The following is an 11,951-nucleotide window of genomic DNA, read 5'->3' on the forward strand; positions in this document are numbered from 1 at the left end:
CTGGCCGTATGCAACTATTAAATTAATTTCTTCAAGAATTATATTTAATCCTTGCATAACGGAATGATGTACTGAGTATGTTATTGGCAAGTCTGTAATCATTCCCCAAAAGTCCGTTAAGAAGACAAGTTGATTCTGTCGTTAACCCTTCCGTATTAGTTACGGTATAATACGATCCTTTATCAACTACATCCTTGAACTGAATCTTATGACTATGGGTAATGTCAAGTCATATATAGCGAGACGTTCGTTTTACTTGTTCTTGGCCGAGTCAACTCAAAAAGATAGGTTAAGTGAAATCTGTATTTCTACTCTTAAGATATCACCTTGCAAGGGTTTAGAGTCGAGTCTTCCACAAGCGATCCTTGGATGTATCTCCCATTAATCGGGAGTGATAAATGCTCAATCCAATGTATAACTACCCTGACATTACTTCCTGTGACACCCAACCTTTGCAGTTCACACCCCAGAGTCATCTCTGTTAAGGATCGTGGGACCGCAGGATCAAAGTCTCACATTCAGTCATTCAGGATGACCAATTAACATTCTTTTGAGTCTGAGGATTAGTTATACCTAGTAATACCAATGAGATGAACAGTTGACAAGGATGAATCTACCCATCCTGTTATCTCAAATCGGATCCCCAATCCTAATGAACAACGATTCACCGGATCTATGTAACTGTCCAGATATCTATATATATGAAGCTTGTGAGATCAGCTTTCTGTCGGACAGAAGACATTGTTACATACAAGTCTCAACCGTGATATATCAATCCTAAACATATCACTTGACTTGGGGTGGTTTTAAGTTTATTAGTTTATTATAAAGTTTTGTCTCACTTCATGCTTGTATGAACACTTTATAATCACTTTAAACAAACTTACGGATTTCCTTTTATTAGACTTTATTCAGTGCTTAAAAGGGATTACCTTTATATAGTTATAAAACATATATCTCATTAAAACAAATGATATAAAGAACAATTCATTTACAATAAGTTTGTATCCCGCAACAATTGACTATAGGACACTAAACCCCAACATACTCCCACTTGGACTAAAGCCAATTGTTTCTAAAACTTATCCCAGTAGAAGTTAAATGACGATCATGTACTTTCTGGGTTAAAGGCTTTGTCAACGGATCTGCAATGTTGTCCTCTGTAGGTACTCTTTCTATTCTCACATCTCCTCTAGCCACAATATCTCTTATGATGTGGTATCGCTTTAGGTAGTGCTTGGACGCATTATGAGACCGTGGTTCCTTTGCTTGCGCAATGGCTCCATTGTTATCATAGTATAGAGTAATGGGATTGACAATGTCAGGCACCACACCTAGTTCTGTAATGAACTTTCTAATCCAAACTGCTTCCTTTGCCGCTTCCGCAGCAGCGATGTACTCTGACTCGGTCGTAGAGAAAGCTACGCTTCCCTGCTTGGAACTTTTCCAACTGACCGTGCCCCCATTTAGGATAAACAGGTATCCTGATTGGGATTTAAAATCATTCTCATCTGTGAGATAACTAGCGTCTGAAAATCCTTGTATTTTTAGATCTCCTTCTCCGTACATTAGGAACATATCTTTAGTCCTTCTCAAGTACTTAAGAATGTTCTTGACGGCAATCCAATGCTCGTCTCCCGGATTCCCTTGGTAACGACTCATTACAGATAACGCGAACGCTACGTCAAGTCTAGTGCATAGCATAGCATACATAATCGAACCGATCGCGCTGGCGTACGGGACTATAGCCATGCGTCGTTTGTCATCATCAGTTTTAGGACATTGATGATTGTTTAACTTTACTCCATGTACCATGGGTAAGTTACCTCATTTCGATTCAAGCATGCTAAACCGATTTAGCACCTTTTCAATGTATGTAGCCTGTGAAAGACCAAGCAGTCTACGCGATCTATCTCTGTAGATCTTTATACCAAGTATATAGGCTGCTTCACCAAGGTCTTTCATTAAGAAGTTACCAGATAACCAAACTTTCACCGATTGTAATAGAGCAATGTCATTTCCCATTAACAGTATATCATCCACATATAGTATGAGAAATGCTATAGAGCTCCCACTTGCTTTCTTGTAAATGCAAGCTTCTTCGCAATTTTGTTCGAAACCAAATTGTTTTATGGTTTCGTCAAAACGTTTGTTCCAGCTTCTAGATGCTTGCTTGAGTCCATAAATGGATCTCTGAAGTTTGCAAATTTTATTTGCATCCTTTGATATGAAACCTTTAGGCTGCATCATATATACATCCTCAAGCAGATTTCCATTTAGGAAAGCTGTTTTCACATCCATTTGCCAAATCTCATAATCAAAATGAGCGGAAATTGCAAGCATGATTCTGATTGATTTGGACATAGCAACAGGAGAGAAGGTTTCGTCATAATCAACACCTTGTTTCTGACGATATCCCTTCGCTACCAACCTAGCCTTGTAGGTGCTAACCTTTCCATCCATGTCAGTCTTCTTTTTGAAGATCCACCTGCACCCAATGGGTTTTATCCCTTCGGGTGGATCAACCAAAGTCCAAACTTGGTTAGTATACATGGAATCCATTTCAGAATCCATGGCCTTAAGCCATGCTTTAGAATCTGGACTAGTAAGAGCCTCTTCATAGTTTTCGGGTTCGTCGTCTAACACGGGAACCTCGTCATCATCTCCCACTAGAAAACCATATCTAACTGGGAGTTCACGAACTCTTCGTGATCTATGAATAGGTGCCACTGGAGTCTCATCTAATGGGACTTCTTCGGGTACCTCAACCGCTTCTGTTGTTTCAGTCGTTGTTTCTTCCTCTTGAACTTCGTCGAGTTCAATCACGCTTCCCTTTTGTGTTTCTTCGAGAAACTCTTTCTCTAAGAAGGTTGCGTGTTTGGATACTATTACTTTCTGATCATCTGGATGATAGAAGTAATACCCTATGGTTTCCCTGGGATATCCAATGAAGAAACATTTATCAGATTTAGAATCTAATTTGTCGGACGCAACGCGTTTGGCATATGCTGAACAACCCCATACTCTCATGAACGAGAACACGGGTTTCTTACCAACGAACAATTCATATGGTGTGGAAACAGCGGATTTAGTTGGTACTCGGTTCAGGGTGAAGAGGGCAGTTTCTAAGGCATAGCCCCAGAACGTCTTTGGAAGTAAGGCCATACTCATCATAGATCGTACCATATCTAATAGGGTACGGTTTCTCCTCTCGGATACACCATTGTTTTGTGGTGTATAGGGAGGTGTCCATTGTGAGCATATCCCACATTCAGTTAGATAATTCAGAAAATCATCAGAAAGATATTCGCCACCTCGATCAGATCGAAGTGTTTTTATTTTCTTTCCTAATTGATTTTCCACTTCATTCTTGAAGCATTTGAACTTGTCAAAGGCTTCTGATTTGTGCCTCATCAAGTAGATATAACCATAGCGAGTATGATCATCTATGAAGCTAATGAAGTATCTGAATCCTCCTCTTGCTTGGACTGACATAGGACCATATACATCTGAATGAATGAGTCCTAGAGTGTCTGATACACGCTCACCTTTATTGCTAAAGGGTGTCTTTGTCATTTTACCTTTTAAACATGATTCGCATGTTTCCAATGATTCAGAATCGATTGAATCTATAAGCCCATCTGAATGTAGCTTTAGCATGCGTCTCTTGTTTATATGGCCTAAACGACAATGCCACAAGTAAGTTGAATTATCTAGCTTATGTCTTTTGGTATCAATTGCAAAAACAGGAGTTTTATCATCTAACACATAAATCCCATTTTGTGATATTCCTGAAAAATAAAAGATCGAATCTTTATAAAAATTGCAACTATTGTTCTTTATTGAAATATGAAAACCGTCGTCAACGAGACGGCTAATAGAAATAATGTTACGAGACATCTCAGGAACGTATAAACAATTCCTTAATTCTATTACAAGCCCAGAGGGCAAAAGTAAAACATAATCTCCAATTGCGAGGGCGGCAACTCTTGCTCTATTTCCCACTCGCAAGTTTATGCTTCCTTTCTTTAGTTCCTTAGTCTGTTTTAGCTCCTGCATATTTGTACAAATATGAGATCCACATCCGGTATCAAGTACCCAAGATTCAGACAATGAAACCGTATTTATTTCAATATAGAACATACCAGACGTTGAAGCACCGTTATTTGCCTTCTTGTGGAAGGTTAGGTACTCCAGACAGTTCCTCCTCCAATGCCCGAAATCACCACAATAGTGACACTTTCCTTTGGGCTTCTTTGGTTCCTTTCCCTTTGTTTCGGTGAGCACAGCCCCCATGCATTTATCAAGATGGTTTGGATCGGGAGCGACCCCTTTCCTTTTTCTCGATCCTTCAATAGCAAGGGCCAACATTTCCTCGTTTTCTTTTATAATGGGCTCGACTGACTCGAGCATATGTGCAAGCTCTACAAGAGAGGTTTGCAAGCCACTCATCTGATAGTTCATGACGAACTGTGAGTAGCTCTCAGGGAGGGACTGTAGAAGTAAGTTTTCACTTAGTTCATGGTCCATCGCATCTCCAATACTAGAAAACTTGGTTATGAGGCTGATCATCTTGGCACAATGTACCATCACAGATGTGCCCTCCTGCATCTTGCTTTTATATAACTCTTTGGTTATTTCGAAGCGCTCGCACCGAGTTTCTATCACAAATAGTTCTTTAAGGTGCTTGACCATGGAAGAGGCATCCATATCTGAATGCAGTTGCCTTTTAACTTCCGGTGTCAATGATGCAAGTATGATGTCCCCTACTTGATCATCATCAGCTTTATGCTTCAAGTAAGCATAAACCTCTTGGTAGGGAGCATCATCCATTGGGTAAGGGGGTATCGGTGTATCAAGTACATACCCTTTCCTTTCGAACTTCAAAACAATTTTGAGGTTACGAAACCAGTCGGTGAAGTTTGAACCATTCAATTTGTTATCGGTAAGGATGTAACGCAGATCGGTGTTAGTCATGATTTTAAGAGTGTGTGTTTAAACAAAACCTGAGAGTGAGAAAGAGTAAACGTATGTCATTCATTTGCTTTAAAGTATAACAATCTAAAATTATAGGCCTTTTAATTTATTTCAGATTGCTCCCACTATTTTTTCAAATTAATAGCCCTCCATATTAATTCGAAGAATTTCACAAATCCTTTAGTGAGCTAGGATCCTAACTCCTGAGATTTCGCCTTGAGTTTGCTCAACAAGCTAGTCCCATTTGTCAGGTAGATTCATGTAATCAATCACATCTTGAATGTGATTCCTAGGTTATTGGGTTACTAACCACATTAGTAACTAATATGTTATTCACATTAATCCCAACCATATTGCCCATTAGTTTATGACAACATGAGTTTGCTCATCCAATTATCATAATCTAATTTAAGTATTACCCCATATTCATGAAAGAATAACTTTCGATAATTCAGGTGTTACCATAAGACCCCGAGCTTGAGTTTGCTCAACAACCCAAAGGCCCCCAGTACTGCCGGCTGAATTATAATATTAGGGAGGGGCAACCGATTTTAATAACTTGCTTATTTACTTAACTTTTTAACGAGGGATTTTATTTAAGTCTCATAATCTAACTTAGTCTTGATTTGCTTTAGCATACATCAGACATACATACATTCACATACATTGGCGTTATGGACATATCATCTAAATTATTCTGTCGAGCCAGAGACGGAATAAAAGGCCAAACCTAAGGAAATACTAACTATTACATATTTCTCTTTAGGTCCTCCGTCTTCTCCATGGCGCCTTGAAATTACATATTAATTTCTATACTATTATAAGAAAACTTCAATTGAATTGAAGGGAATCAGATGAGAGGAGAAATTACAATAGATAGTAGAAAGGCAGGACACGCAGGCCCTATTTCAAAAATACCAAAAGACTAAAAGAGGGTCCAAATATGTCCATAACTCTAAACATGCATAGACTCAATTAAATAAATTTAATTGGTTGATTACATAACCGGCTTATGTAATATTTAGGTTAATCACATTAACTCGTCAAATTAACTTTCATCCAATTTTACTTCTAATCGTTTTGTATCTTTATATTAATCCTTAGATTAATATAACCATATAAAACGTTGATTATGCACGTCCCAATTATTTTGATTTCAATTCATTTAACACTTTGATTTACATATTGGTAAAAACAAACATTTAAACGAATTTTTATTCGATAATCAAAACAGAAAACTATTAATTTCTCAAACATATATATACATTTAATACAAAACGATTTTAAACCATTTAAAATCAAGTGGGTATCGGGCCGGGCCCGAGAGCGGGCTGCTGCCGATTGCCCTTAGGGCACGCGGGACGCCGCTGCCTTGCGGCAGCGGCGCCCCTGCGCCGCACGAGGCCGCTGCAGCGAGGCAGCAGCCGCGCGACAGCGGCCAGTCGCGCCATGAGGCGTGACTCGGGCTGCTGTCGTTATATATTTTTTTTTATTAAATATATATATATATATATATGTATATATATCAGTTCTAAAACAATTTTAAAACGATTTTCAGAAATAGGAAAAACTACAATAGATTTCCGTTTTATCATTTAGAATTAATAAAACTAATTTTATCAACCTAACTATAAAACTAATAGATTTTGTTATAATGATTATCAACCGAAATAATTAGGAACATAAGCATAATCAGTTTTAATTAACAATTAATCAAAACTCTATTTATCTTTAGAATTAATTAATCAAAACTATTTGTCAATTAATCCTAACCATAAATATTTATTCAATCCTATTGAAAACTCCTATATTTTCATATATGAAATAACGGATTTAACGATGGCTCTGATACCACTGGAGGAAATTAGGGCTAAGGTATAGCAGCGGAAATATAAAAATTTTAGCCTATTTCCTTTTAACCATAGGATCCGTTAATCGTTATTTCATATAAAGAGGGATAAGAAGGAATACCTTTCGATGAACAATCTACCGTTGTTAAAGAAGCGCCCACAATTCTTCTCCGAGATTCCAACCACAAAGTTTAACACGGAGAGGTTAAGATGAAATCAACCCTTATGAGATGCAACCAAAATAGATTGCCTCTAATTAACCAACACAAGATCAAAGAGAAAGAGGGATGAATAAGATTAATCAATCGATGGAATGCCGTATGAATTCTTGTCCACGAACTAGGGGATGGGAATTCTTTTTCTCTCACTGAATAGCAATTTCGAAAATCACTAAAGGGGGAGGGATTAGGCTTGGTCGAAATTCACATGGGAGGGGGTATATATAGTTGCTTGAATCTAAACCCTAGTTAGATAGGAATAGGTTACTTAATAGGAATCCAATTCGGAAAAGGATTCCTAATTATTATCTCACTATATATCTAATATATTTAGGATAATAATAAATAACCTAATTGGATAATAATAGGAGTATATTAATCCAATTAAAACTCCTAATTTAATTATCTCTTAATTAATTTAATTCATAATCCTAATCAAATTAGGATTACTGGAATAAAATCAATTCCTTATCTTTATATACAAATTTCGTCCCCTCCATATATTTGGGCCTTACTGGGCTCAATTGGGCTTCCATCTATTAATCATATCCATCTCTCTTTTGGTTCCAAGTCTTATGTGTGATCCATTAGGTTCTTACTACTTCTGGCCGTATGCAACTATTAAATTAATTTCTTCAAGAATTATATTTAATCCTTGCATAACGGAATGATGTACTGAGTATGTTATTGGCAAGTCTGTAATCATTCCCCCAGAGTCCGTTAAGAAGACAAGTTGATTCTGTCGTTAACCCTTCCGTATTAGTTACGGTATAATACGATCCTTTATCAACTACATCCTTGAACTGAATCTTATGACTATGGGTAATGTCAAGTCACATATAGTGAGACGTTCGTTTTACTTATTCTTGGCCGAGTCAACTCAAAAAGATAGGTTAAGTGAAATCTGTATTTCTACTCTTAAGCTATCACCTTGCAAGGGTTTAGAGTCGAGTCTTCCACAAGCGATCCTTGGATGTATCTCCCATTAATCGGGAGTGATAAATGCTCAATCCAATGTATAACTACCCTGACATTACTTCCTGTGACACCCAACCTTTGCAGTTCACACCCCAGAGTCATCTCTGTTAAGGATCGTGGGACCGCAGGATCAAAGTCTCACATTCAGTAATTCAGGATGACCAATTAACATTCTTTTGAGTCTGAGGATTAGTTATACCTAGTAATACCAATGAGACGAACAGTTGACAAGGATGAATCTACCCATCCTGTTATCTCAAATCGGATCCCCAATCCTAATGAACAACGTTTCACCGGATCTATGTAACTGTCCAGATATCTATATATATGAAGCTTGTGAGATCAGCTTTCTGTCGGACAGAAGACATTGTTACATACAAGTCTCAACCGTGATATATCAATCCTAAACATATCACTTGACTTGGGGTGGTTTTAAGTTTATTAGTTTATTATAAAGTTTTGTCTCACTTCATGCTTGTATGAACACTTTATAATCACTTTAAACAAACTTACGGATTTCCTTTTATTAAACTTTATTCAGTGCTTAAAAGGGATTGCCTTTATATAGTTATAAAACATATATCTCATTAAAACAAATGATATAAAGAACAATTCATTTACAATAAGTTTGTATCCCGCAACAATTGACTATATGACACTAAACCCCAACACTTAGTAGGAGTTGAGTAGACGAATAGAGGAAGGTACTCTTGCATATTCAACTTCCTTGTAAATGGTTTGTGCTCTACCTTTAAAGAGCTCATTATTGGATTAAAAAAAGCCCGGAGGGACTCTGGGGACTGGACGTAGGCGGAGAGGCCGAACCAGGATAAGTCGTGCTGGGTAATTTCTAACTCTCTCTCAATATATCTTTATATGTGTTGCTTGATTAAATTGCTCAAGATATAAATTGTAAAAGCTGACACTGAGTAATCTTGGTGCTGAGTTAGAAGCTGGCCTCAAGTGTTAATTCCCAACTCACATGTAAAACAGTTCTAGTCAGCATCTGACTAAAGCTGTCTTACATCTCTCGGCCGTGCTGACCTAAACTAAGTCAAGTAACTTAAAGAATCGATTAAGTCAGCATAATTAAACGAAAAAGTTACATTAGTTCCTAACCCCCCCCCCCTTGGAACTAATCACACGGGACCAACACACTCTCTCAACAAAAAAAAAAGCAAAAAACAGAAGACTTGAATGTTGCTTTCCGGAAAACAAGGTGTACTGGAGTCTTCCAGTTAAAAAAAATCTCCTACTTAGACATGATGTTTGAAGAAATTCCAATGAGCAAGGGAAAAAAAGGTTAATGTAAAAATCAGTCATTTCGTCATTTTTTCTAGTAAATCTCCTTCACTGCAATCACTTCAATTACATTGACAGAAGCTGATTCTATGGAATTAGTTGAAGGTGTGAATGTTAGACGAGACTACCGAAATCAGGACGCCGAGCTTGAGCGAGAGAAACCAAAGATGCAGCAGAGTAACTAACAAAAAGGATCTCAGCTGAATCCATTCTCAATCCCACAGGTTCTTATTTCAGATGTGTTGTTATTTTTGTTTGGCCTTTTTCTACCCTTAGTTTGCTTGTTTACTAATGCTTTCTTATGTTCCTGAAAGCAGAATTTGATTGAACATTTTTCATAGCAATCATGAAACAGAGTAGAATTATACGTTGGACTTTCCTCTATATGGTGAGCCTTTTCCTGCTATTTTTAGCTCTTTCTTTGTTGCTTTGATTGAAGTTTTAGTTCACAAGTTGTAAAAGCAATTTTGGTGTCATCAATTAGAAAGGTCCATCAGTTTCTATCAATTTGAATGTGCTTGACACCAATGTGTACTCTCTGTTTTTGTTAAGTTAAGCTGCATTGCAGGAGGAGAAACACCCCAGCATCAAAACAGAATGAGAATCGCCTTAGACTCTGCAAAAGGACTCCCATATTTTACAGATTGATTGTGAGTTTGAGTCTGCTCTCTCCTTATTGTTTTTTTTAATAATTGGAGAATGGGTAATTTTGGTAAATTCCAGATCAGGGCCGTTCCTGACCTTTTAGAGGCCCGGGGCGAAATGGTAAAATTAGGCCCCTTTATATACACATTCTAATTTTTTTATATATATAAGTTTGAGGCTAAGAGCGAGCCTTATCGCAACGGTAAACGTTGTTGTTGTGTGACTGGGAGGTCACGGGTTCGAGTCTTAGGAACGGTCTCTTGCAAAAAAAGAAGGCAGGGGAAGGCTTGCCCCCAATACCCCCTTATGGTGAGACCCCTCCCCGGACCATCGCTTAAGCGGGGACATGTAGTGCGCCGGGCCGCCCTTTTATATAAGTTGGAGGCTAGGTGAAAAGGAGTTTGACCGGGATCTCAACTGATTTGGGATTTCTTAACAAACCTTCTAAAACATCTAAGCCCAAATTTTATTAAAAGACAAAGGATAAGAACAAAAAGTTAAGAATATAACTCTAAAAGGGATTAACAAAATCCGTTTACTCAATCTGTTTCATTAGAAGACAGACAAATAGTGCAGCTCATCTTTGGCTAGGTAATTTCTCAAATTGCTAGTCTTACTTTCTATGATATTGTACCGAGTTTTATTTCTCATTCTATGTTGAACTTTTGTTGCATTTTAATAAATTTTAGTTTCAAGAAAAAAAATGACTAACAAAATCGAAATTGCTCTAAACCACTAAAGTCGTACATTTTTAAATTTTAAACACTTAACCCAACTTCGTATACTATTATTCTTCGTTGCCAAAACATACTTCTAAAGATTTTCTGATAAAAAGAATTATAACATCTAGACATTTTTTTATCAAATGATTCATTGTTGGACTGTCTCTTATAAAAAAAGATAAATAAAATCAGGCGAAACTAATAAATTTAAGAAATAAGTGATAAGAAATAAAGCAAATTTGAAAAATTATCTGTTAAGAAATTAAGACATAAGAAATTAAACAAATTAATGCTATCAGTTTTTTTTGAAGCAATTAATACTATCAGTTAAGCAATAATTTAAAAATAAAGTTATTAATATACTACAAAATATAATCGATTTGCATAACCTTTTTCTTTTAATTTTTATTTAATTTTTCACTAAATTTCTAACTATAAACTTGCATGATAGATTCGCAGCAACACAGCAAAGCAGGAGAGAGGAGAGAGGAGAGAGTAGTGGGACCTAAGCTACTAATAAAACATTATTTAATTTATATCTACATATAAAATCAATGAAGTGTATATTTTTCTGGGCCCTTAAAAATCAGGGGCCCTAGGCCTGCGCCCCTTAATTCAGGCCCAGGGCCGGCCCTGTTCCAGATTGATGAATATAATGTTTGCGTTCATTATGCATGTGTTCTTTGCATTCAAAAAGTATTTCTTACTATGCTCAACATGTCTACCAATCCCATGAGTCCTCATCTCATCTCTATAATTAATAGATATTTTTTAACATTTACAGCCATTGATTAACATGTTGAGTTAACTATGGGACAGTAATTAGTCAATTAAATGATACACATTTTCTTATAGTTTATAATCTATGAATCATATACTTGGTTTATTTTCGTGTTCGTGTCCATTTCGTGTCCATTTTCATTTCTAGGCTATTTATGAAGGTTATGTTTTAGAAATAACGTTTCCGTGTTCATGCCCGTTTCCGTGTCCCTGTCCATACGATGTTGGTCTAAACTAAAATGTTGTTTGCTGGTATGATGTAGTTCATCTTATATTTTATCATCTATGAATCATATGCTTGGTTTATATTAATCTGATACTGTCCAAATGATGAATGGGAGGAAGGAAGCATTATATTTTGTTTTTTTGCTTTGCTTCTTCATGCATTAGTAATAATAACAGTAATCAACTTAGTGGAATTGGAGAAGAGGAATGGATAAATTTACAATACTTGGGTAATTGCAATTCAGGACCAAATT

This window comes from Euphorbia lathyris, chromosome 3, assembly GCF_963576675.1.
Source record: "Euphorbia lathyris chromosome 3, ddEupLath1.1, whole genome shotgun sequence".
Classification (NCBI taxonomy): domain Eukaryota; kingdom Viridiplantae; phylum Streptophyta; class Magnoliopsida; order Malpighiales; family Euphorbiaceae; genus Euphorbia; species Euphorbia lathyris.